Below are 11,852 nucleotides of genomic sequence, written 5' to 3' on the forward strand. Positions count from 1 at the left end.
ATGGACAGACCTTCTCCCCGCTCTCCTCCCCCAACACCTCGAGTGTAGAGGAAGTTAACACCTTCCGCCCCACACGGTAGAGGGGGAGCGTATTACTGGAGACGCTTTATGTGACATTTTGCTCTGGAGGATTACGAAAGGATCTCAGTAACTGGGTGGAGCCAAGCAAGGGTCATTTTCTTCCATTTGAGCAGACAGACAGACAGACAGACAGACGAAGACAGACAGATGTAGGAGGGTTTTGAGTCATTTCAAACGCAAGTTGTCATTTCAAACGCAAGTTATCATCTCGGGTATTCCCTGCTGTTCGCTCCCATTTTCCCTCTTAGTCATTTTCGAAGCAATAAAAAAAAAAGAAAAAAAAAAAAGACTCTCCTTTTAATAGAAAACAGAAAACGTTTTTCTCGTTACACATCTTCATTTTAGCTTACGTTAATTTCTAATCATAAATCCCCAGTGATGTTACCGATTTAATACCGTCTTCAAGTTAATTCCAAGTCTAGAAGTTCCCAGTACATAAACATTATTTTTGCAAGAATCTGTCGGTACATTAAAGGTGGAACTTTTAAGGAAAAGGTAACGCAATTCAGTGCCCCATATGGTGGTAAGGTTATACCCATGTGAATGTTAACTACGCCTCCTGGCTGTGCACAGAGATAACAGAAGACCTAGTGGTCTCTGACCAGGTTATCTGCTGCAGGAGACGTACTCTCATTACATCCAATTTCCCAGTCTGTTTAGGTACCGTCACACCCACACACCACTCCCTCGAGCACATCAGCCAGGAGGACCGTCACACACACACCCACCACTCCCTCCAGCACATCAGCCAGGAGGACCGTCACACCCACCACTACCCCAAGCACATCAGCCAGGAGGACCGTCACATACACCACTACCCCCAGCACATCAGCCAGGAGGACCGTCACACCCACCACTACCCCCAGCACATCAGTCAGGAGGACCGTCACACACACACCACTACCCCCAGCACATCGGCTAGGAGGATCGTCACACCCACCACTACCCCCAGCACATCAGTCAGGAGGACCGTCACACACACACCACTACCCCAGCACATCAGCCAGGAGGACAGTCACACACACACCACTCCCTCCAGCACATCAGCCAGGGGGACCGTCACACACACACCACTACCCCCAGAACATCAGCCAGGAGGACTGTCACACACACCACTACCCCAGCACATCAGCCAGGAGGACCGTCACACCCACCACTACCCCAGCACATCAGCCAGGAGGACTGTCACACCCACCACTACCCCCAGCACATCAGCCAGGAGGACAGTCACACACACCATTACCCCCAGCACATCAGCCAGGAGGACCGTCACACTCACCACTACCCCAGCACATCAGCCAGGAGGCCCGTCACACACACACCACTACCCCCAGCACATCAGCCAGGTGGACCATCACACACACACCACTCCCTCCAGCACATCAGCCAGGAGGACCGTCACACCCACCACTACCCCAGCACATCAGCCAGGAGGACTGTCACACCCACCACTACCCCCAGCACATCAGCCAGGAGGAACGTCACATACACACCACTACCCCCAGCACATCGGCTAGGAGGATCGTCACACTCACCACTACCCCCAGCACATCAGTCAGGAGGACCGTCACACACACACCACTCCCTCCAGCACATCAGCCAGGAGGACCGTCACACCCGCCACTACCCCCAGCACATCAGCCAGAAGGACCGTCACACACCACTACCCCCAGCACATCAGCCAGGAGGACCGTCACACCCACCACTACCCCCAGCACATCAGCCAGGAGGACCGTCACACACCACTACCCCCAGCACATCAGCCAGGAGGACCGTCACACACACCACTACCCCAGCACATCAGCCAAGAGGACCGTCACACCCACCACTACCCCAGCACATCAGTGAGGAGGACCGCCACACACACCACTACCCCCGGCACATCAGCCAGGAGGACCGTCACACACACACCACTCCCTCCAGCACATCAGCCAGGAGGATCGTCACACCCACACCACTACCGCCAGAACATCAGCCAGGAGGACTGTCACACACACCACTACCCCAGCACATCAGCCAGGAGGACCGTCACACCCACCACTACCCCAGCACATCAGCCAGGAGGACTGTCACACCCACCACTACCCCAGCACATCAGCCAGGAGGACCGTCACACCCACCACTACCCCCAGCACATCAGCCAGGAGGACCCTCACACACATCACTACCCCAGCACATCAGCCAGGGGGACCGTCACACCCACCACTACCCCAGCACATCAGCCAGGAGGCCCGTCACACACACACCACTACCCCCAGCACATCAGCCAGGTGGAACGTCACACACACACCACTCCCTCCAGCACATCAACCAAGAGGATCGTCACACACAAACCACTACCCCCAGCACATCAGCCAGGAGGACCGTCACACCCGCCACTACCCCCAGCACATCAGCCAGGAGGACCGTCACACACCACTACCCCCAGCACATCAGCCAGGAGGACCGTCACACCCACCACTACCCCAGCACATCAGCCAAGAGGACCGTCACACACACACCACTACCCCAGCACATCAGCCAGGAGGACCGTCACACACCACCACTACCCCCAGCACATCAGCCAGGAGGACCGTCACACACACCACCACTACCCCAGCACATCAGCCAGGAGGACCGTCACACACAAACCACTACCCCCAGCACATCAGCCAGGAGGACTGTCACACACACCACTACCCCAGCACATCAGCCAGGAGGACCGTCACACCCACTACCCCAGCACATCAGCCAGGAGGACCGTCACACCCACCACTACCCCCAGCACATCAGCCAGGAGGACCGTCACACACACCACTACCCCCAGCACATCAGCCAGGAGGACGTCCACACACCCCCACTACCCCAGCACATCAGCCAGGAGGACCGTCACACACACACCACTACCCCCAGCACATCAGCCAGGAGGACCGTCACACACACACCACTCCCTCCAGCACATCAGCCAGGAGGACCGTCACACACACACCACTCCCTCCAGCACATCAGCCAGGAGGACCGTCACACCCACCACTACCCCAGCACATCAGCCAGGAGGACCGTCACACCCACCACTACCCCCAGCACATCAGCCAGGAGGACCGTCACACCCACCACTACCCCAGCACATCAGCCAGGAGGACCGTCACACCCACCACTACCCCAGCACATCAGTCAGGAGGACCGTCACACCCACCACTACCCCCAGCACATCAGCCAGGAGGACTGTCACACCCACCACTACCCCAGCACATCAGCCAGGAGGACCGTCACACACACACCACTACCCTCAGCACATCAGCCAGGAGGACCGTCACCCACACCAATACCCCAGCACATCAGTCAGGAGGACCGTCACACACACACCACTACCCCCAGCACATCAGCCAGGAGGACTGTCACACCCACCACTACCCCAGCACATCAGCCAGGAGGACCGTCACACACACACACCACTACCCCCAGCACATCAGCCAGGAGGACCGTCACACACACACCACTACCCCCATCAGCCAGGAGGACCGTCACACTCACACCACTACCCCCAGCACATCAGCCAGGTGGAGCACCATGCAGTATGGAGAGAGTATACTGATGCCGAAATTCTGTAGGAAAGTGTGACTGGAATATGGAGTCTGGTTTAGTGTTACCAGCTGGAACAAGAAGGTGGGCTAACCAGGACCTCAATACCAGCTGGAACAAGCAAGTGGACTGTCCAGGACCACCGCACCACCTGTTGATGCACCAGCTGGAACAAGCAGGTGGACTAGCCAGGACCCCCAATACCACCTGTTGATACACCAGCTGGTACAAGCAAGTGGACTGGCCAGGTCTTCCATACCATCTGGCGATACATCAGCTGGAAAAAGCAGGTGGAACGACCAGGTCTTCCATACCATCTGTTGATGCACCAGCTGGAACAAGCAGGTGGACTGGCCAGGACCCCCAATACCTCCTGTTGATACTCCAGCTGGTACAAGCAGGTGAACTGGCCAGGTTTTTCCATACCATCTGGTGATGCACCAGCTGGAGAAAAAGCAGGTGGCACGACCAGGTCTTCCATACCATCTGTTGTTGATGCTGCACCAGCTGGTGCTAGCCAGGCTCTGCTCACTCGCTCCATCGCGACCTGGACCTTCCAGATGTGGCCACTCCCACCTCCTCCTCCACCTCCTCACGAGACACAGTGGTGTAGTCTCCTGTGTGCTACCTCACCACAGTCCACCTCACATTATGGACGACTCATCGCACTACATACGACGTAGGAACGGGTCGTTTGAAGCAAAATATGAAGCGCATCTCGCAGGTTCGAGAGCATTTATAAGACTAAGAAGGTAGAGGACATATATTGGAAGGTTGACTTAAGTAGTAACGGGGCCATGTTTGCTCAAATGGCGCGCGTCTCTATATGGTTGAAATGGCACAATTAGGCAGGTACTTGACGAAAAGATGAAGCATTGAGTTAGCAGGTCTAAGGTAGGAACAGGGTAGGTGATACGGGACGACAGCTGTCGAGCACGACATGGTATGAAAGAGTAGATAGGTGTGTCGCTCATGTACTGCCTCGTATGGTATTCACCAATTCATATGTTTTGATGATGGTATACAGTCATCAGATGAGGGTGAAGTTGGGTCAAAAAAAGGAGGGCATTCGAGCAATAAGGGTCAGCATAGGCGTGACTAGGTCTGACCCCTAGTGACAAGGGAAAAGTCCGAGAATTTCCTTTTTCTCAAGATTCTTGTCTTTAGCTGCATAACATTAGAATTCGCTCTCCCATCACCATAAGTTTCGACTTAAAACACGACGAACTAACAACATACAAACTATCAGAAAATCAACCTATCGTAGTCATAACAAAAACCTAAATGAAAGATGAATTAAATCGTCTATCAACAGAATTATTGATACTGGATATAAAGTTTCAGTAACTTTACAGATTCCGCCCCACAGGCACACGTGCTCATCTAATAAACCTTACCCAACCCAACCTAACCTAACCTAACCTTACCCAACCTAACCTTACCCAACCCAACCTAACCTAACCTAACCTTACCCAACCTAACCTTACCCAACCTAACCTAACCTAACCTAACCTAACCTAACCTAACCTTACCCAACCTAACCTAACCTAACCTAACCTTACCCAACCTAACCTAACCTAACCTAACCTTACCCAACCTAACCTAACCTAACCTAACCTTACCCAACCTAACCTAACCTAACCTAACCTAACCTAACCTAACCTAACCTAACCTAACCTAACCTTACCAACCTAACCTAACCTAACCTAACCTAACCTAACCTAACATAACCTAACCTAACCTAACCTAACCTAACCTAACATAACATAACCTAACCTAACTTAACCTAACCTAACCTAACCAAACCTAACCTAACCTAACTTAACCTAACCTAACCTTACCCAACCTAACCTAACTTAACCTAACCTAACCAAACCTAACCTAACTAACCTAACCTAACTTAACCTAACCTAACCTAACATAACCTAACCTAACCTAACTTAACTAACCTAACCTAACCTAACATAACCTAACCTAACCAAACCTAACCTAACCTAACCAACCTAACCTAACCTAACCTAACCTAACCTAACCTAACATAACCTAACCTAACCTAACTTAACCTAACCTAACCTAACCTTACCCAACCTAACCTAACCTTACCCAACCTAACCTAACCTAACCAAACCTAACCTAACCTAACCTTACCCAACCTAACCTAACCAAACCTAACCTAACTAACCTAACCTAACTTAACCTAACCTAACCAAACCTAACCTAACTTAACCTAACCTAACCAAACCTAACCTAACCTAACATAACCTAACCTAACCTAACTTAACCTAACCTAACCAAACCTAACCTAACCTAACCTTACCCAACCTAACCTAACCAAACCTAACCTAACCTTACCCAACCTAACCTAACTTAACTAACCTAACCTAACCAAACCTAACCTAACCTACCTAACCTAACCTTACCCAACCTAACCTAACCAAACCTAACCTAACCTACCTAACCTAACCTAACTTAACTAACCTAACCTAACATAACCTAACCTAACCTAACCTAACCTTACCCAACCTAACCTAACCTAACATAACCTAACCTAACCTAACCTAACTTAACCTAACCTAACCAACCTAACCTAACTAACCTAACCTAACCTAACTAACCTTACCCAACCTAACCTAACCTTACCCAACCTAACCTAACTTAACCTAACCTAACCTAACCAAACCTAACCTAACTTAACCTAACCTAACCTAACCTTACCCAACCTAACCTAACTAACCTTACCCAACCTAACCTAACCTAACTTAACCTAACCTAACCTAACTTAACCTAACCTAACCAACCTAACCTAACCAACCTAACCTAACTAACCTTACCCAACCTAACCTAACCTTACCCAACCTAACCTAACCTAACATAACCTAACCTAACCTAACCTAACTTAACCTAACCTAACCAAACCTAACCTAACCTACCTAACCTAACCTAACTTAACCTAACCTAACCAAACCTAACCTAACCTAACATAACCTAACCTAACCTTACCCAACCTAACCTAACTAACCTTACCCAACCTAACCTAACCAACCTAACCTAACCTTACCCAACCTAACCTACCTAACCTAACCTAACATAACCTAACCTAACCTATCCTAACCTAACCTAACATAACCTAACCTAACCTACCTAACCTAACCTAACCAAACCTAACCTAACCTTACCCAACCTAACCTAACCTAACCTTACCCAACCTAACCTACCTAACCTAACCTAACCTTACCCAACCTAACCTAACCAAACCTAACCTAACTAACCTTACCCAACCTAACCTAACTAACCTTACCCAACCTAACCTAACCTAACTAACCTTACCCAACCTAACCTAACCTTACCCAACCTAACCTACCTAACCTAACCTAACTTAACCTAACCTAACCTAACCTTACCCAACCTAACCTACCTAACCTAACCTTACCCAACCTAACCTAACCTTACCCAACCTAACCTAACCTAACCTAACCTAACATAACCTAACCTAACCTAACATAACCTAACCTAACCTTACCCAACCTAACCTAACCTAACATAACCTAACCTAACCAAACCTAACCTAACCTAACCAAACCTAACCTAACTAACCTAACCTAACCAAACCTAACCTAACCTAACCTTACCCAACCTAACCTAACCTAACATAACCTAACCTAACCTTACCCAACCTAACCTAACCTAACATAACCTAACCTAACCTTACCCAACCTAACCTAACCAACCTAACCTAACCAAACCTAACCTAACTAACCTAACCTAACCAAACCTAACCTAACTTAACCTAACCTAACCTTACCCAACCTAACCTAACCTTACCCAACCTAACCTAACCTTACCCAACCTAACCTAACTAACCTTACCCAACCTAACCTAACCAAACCTAACCTAACTAACCTAACCTAACTAACCTTACCCAACCTAACCTACCTAACCTAACCTAACATAACCTAACCTAACCTAACATAACCTAACCTAACCTAACATAACCTAACCTAACCTTACCCAACCTAACCTAACCTAACCTTACCCAACCTAACCTAACCTAACTTAACCTAACCTAACCTACCTAACCTAACCTAACCAACCTAACCTAACCTAACCTACCTAACCTAACCTAACCTAACCAACCTAACCTAACTAACCTTACCCAACCTAACCTAACCTTACCCAACCTAACCTAACCTAACTAACCTAACCTAACCAACCTAACCTAACCAAACCTAACCTAACTAACCTAACCTAACTTAACCTAACCTAACCAAACCTAACCTAACCTACCTAACCTAACCTAAACAGATGTTTCAGACATCTGTTATCAGCATGAAAACTAGTTTATCATTCATGATGTTTATCATTCATGATGTCTTTTTCCTTTTCAGTCTGCAGCCGTAGAGCAGCTGTTATCAAACTGATAAGGAACTTAATCCAATCCACACTTCCCTATAAGATTTCGATGGCAGTACCTTCTTCGTGTACTACATGGCATTTTCTTTCTCATTTTCTTTTCTTTCCTGCCGGCCGTTCAGCCAGAGGGAGAGGTGGGTAGGCAGGTGGCTCTCTCTTTGCTTTTCCAATTTCTACCACAATTTGTAGATAAGCAAAACAGATAATCTTATCATGGACCATCAGGTCTCACCTTATCTCTTTAACTCTCATATACTCATATACTTAATCACCGTCCTACGTCGCTGATAATAACCTTACAACCTGCGTATCGTCTATAACCCTCAGTCCCATCTCACAACTCTTACCACATCTCCACACTCCTACCCATCGCCCGGAAGACCTCACAGTCATCTACAACGGTGGCTATCAGTCCAGACCCCTGACTCTACAACTTCCTCTCACAACCTGCAAAACCTTCTCTATGGCCCTACAACCTTTCTCTATCAACCTGTAACTTTCTGTACGATACTACAACCATCTCTTATCAACCTACAACCTTCTTTATGGTCCTGCAAACTTCTCTATGATTCTACAACCTTTTCTATCAACTTACAACCTTCTCCACGAACCTACAACCTTTCCTATCAACCTACAACATTATCTATGACCCTACAGCCTTCTTTATGACCATGCAAGTTTCTCTATGACCCTACAACCTTCTCTATAAACCAACAACCTTCTCTATCCACCTACAACCTTCTCGACGGCCGTACAACCAGAACTACCAGCCCACAACCTCACTACATACAGGTTGCGGGGAGAGGGAGAGCAGTGTTTGGGTAGTGTGGCGGACCAGCCGACAAGACCTCCTAGCTATATATAGACCCAACAGTTTCGTCGCCAGCCAGGTTCCCAATGTCATTTTTGCCAGGTGTGTGTGTGTGTGTGTGTGTGTGTGTGTGTGTGTGTGTGTGTGTGTGTGTGTGTGTGTGTGTGGTTGCTGTGCCTGGGAGTTGTACTTCTGACTGTGGCAGCCACGGCAGACAAGTGTAGCAGGGTGAGGTGGGTGAGGTGAGGTGAGGTGAGGTGAGGCGGGGTGAGGCGGGAGCTTCGTATGAATCATCATCATCATCATCATAATCCCTCGACCTACAGGTGTTGGCTTCGTCATTATCGCCTGACGTCATTGGTAATGGCGTCACTGTCTCATCTTTCCTTCTCGTGTTATCTGCTCGGTTTAAATACCGACCTAACTCACACCAGATAACTGTGAACTCGTTACCACAATGTCCAGAGACTTCTACCGTGTATACCACACCTCGATCTCTTTCCTTATTCACCTACGTGAAGAGCAAAGCCTAAATTTACTCCACCAAAATATTAGACAACTGAACCTGTGGGCGGAGGGATGGTGATGTCATGAATACGTCAGTGGCGAGGAGTAACCAATCCGGTGCGAGGAGGTTGATGAGGTCACCGGTACGTCAGTGGTGAGTGGTAACGTTACATGACAGCTGACACAGGTTGTCACACACCTACCTCAACGATCAACAAGGCTGGTGGCCGCTTGTCAAATCTCCCTCGGGACGCGAGAGCTGAGCGGACGCATCACAATAACACAAGTGGTAAACACAGTTTTCCACACTATAGCACCTTCCAACACACTTCTCTTTTCCACCCCTTCTTCCTTTCCAGGTGGGTTTATTCCAGCATATGTGAGGAAGTACTGCTCCTCCTCCGCCTGGAAACACTGATAACACCTCCAGATTATATATATATTTCCTCACTCACTCCCTCACGAGCCAGTGATGTGGCGGACTGTGGTGAGGGGTGTCGCTGCCACTACGCCTACACTAACATACGCTTGCACCGCCCTTGGTGGCTCCTGCCCTGCTACCCTTTTCCCTACAACCCTACAGGTCCACACGTGGGTACCGACCAGGGACTCAGAGGCCGCGCGCGCTGGTCCCCGTGGCACATATTGTGGGGCACTGGCAAGGGGGGCGCGCCCCGGGACGCTACGAGAGGAGGAGGGAGGGGAAAGGGTCGGGGGGGTGTCACGAGTCAGGGGGGGGGGGGCTGCTGGCAGGGGCGGGGGCACGAGGAAGAAATTGGGGGAAGGTGGGGGCAGGTGGGGGGGGTTGGTGAAGGGGGGCCAGGCAGGCATCGCCAGTGTACCGGTGAGCGAGCCTGGGCTGGGACACACGGATGCTGAACTGAACTAAATGCAGAAGAAGCAGCCGGGGCAAGCAAGGTCTCCTCCCTCCTGCTCCCTATACCTCAGCATCCAGCCCTCCCCAGCTGACCCTTCTGCTCACACACACTCGCCAGCCCTCTGCTGCTCTCCTGCTGACCCAGTGAGCAGTCTCCTGCTTTTCCCCCTCAATAGAGTGGTCATTCTTCCTCACCATCTGATGACTGACAATGATCGTCTCATCTTCATCACTCAACTTTCGATCGATCTCATCTCGTCACAGCTGCCTGATGATCTTAAACTGCCCACCTCTTCCAGGTGGTCTTAAACTGGCCACCTCCTCCAGGTGGTCTTAAACTGGCCACCTCCTCCAGGTGGTCTTAAACTGGCCACCTCCTCCAGGTGGTCTTAAACTGGCCACCTCCTCCAGGTGGTCTTAAACTGGACACCTCCTCCAGGTGATCTTAAACTGGCCACCTCCTCCAGGTGATCTTAAACTGGCCACCTCCTCCAGGTGGTCTTAAACTGGCCACCTCCTCCAGGTGGTCTTAAACTGGCCACCTCCTCCAGGTGGTCTTAAACTGGCCACCTCCTCCAGGTGGTCTTAAACTGGCCACCTCCTCCAGGTGGTCTTAAACTGGCCACCTCCTCCAGGTGATCTTAAACTGGCCACCTTAATCTGGTGATCTTAAACTGGCCACCTCCTCCAGGTGGTCTTAAACTGGCCACCTCCTCCAGGTGATCTTAAACTGGCCACCTTAATCTGGTGATCTTAAACTGGCCACCTTAATCTGGTGATCTTCACTTGGCCATTTTCCTTTGCAGATAGAAAACTGGTTTACCTCCTCCACATCATCGCATACTGTTGATGTCCTCCTCATGATCTTATGAGAGCCACATCCCTCATGATCTTATGAGAACCACATCCTCCTCATAATGTTCAGACGTCCATTTCTTCTCTATATCAAATGGGTCGCTTCCTTCATGTTATCCTAAACTGCCCACACTTCGTCCTTATCATATCAAACTGGCCACTTCCTACTATACTTATCTTAACCAGACCACTTTCTCCTTTCGTCTTAAACATGCCACTTCAAATGGTCACTAACCCCTGATGACGTTATGCTGTTCACATCATCCTAATGATCGTAAGAAAGACGATTACTTTGGATCACTTTAAATCTAAAGAACATAATTTCGAATCTGATGACTTTGAACTATTTAGTACCTCCAGGTGATCTTAAACTAGTCACTTCCTCCAGGTGATCTTAAACTAGTCACTTCCTCCTGGTGACCTTAAACTGGTCACTTCCTCCAGGTGATCTTAAACTGGTTACTTCCTCCAGGTGATCTTAAACTGGTCACTTCCTCCTGGTGACCTTAACTGATCACTTCCTCAAGGTGATCTTAAACTAGTCACTTCCTCCAGGTGATCTTAAACTAGTCACTTCCTCCTGGTGACCTTAAACTGGTCACTTCCTCCAGGTGATCTTAAACTAGTCACTTCCTCCAGGTGATCTTAAACTAGTCACTTCCTCCTGGTGATCTTAAACTAGTCACTTCCTACTGGTGACCTTAAACTGGTCACTTCCTCCAGGTGATCTTAAACTAGTCACTTCTTCCT

Source organism: Panulirus ornatus, chromosome 28, assembly GCF_036320965.1.
Source record: "Panulirus ornatus isolate Po-2019 chromosome 28, ASM3632096v1, whole genome shotgun sequence".
In the NCBI taxonomy this organism is placed as follows: Eukaryota; Metazoa; Arthropoda; class Malacostraca; order Decapoda; family Palinuridae; genus Panulirus; species Panulirus ornatus.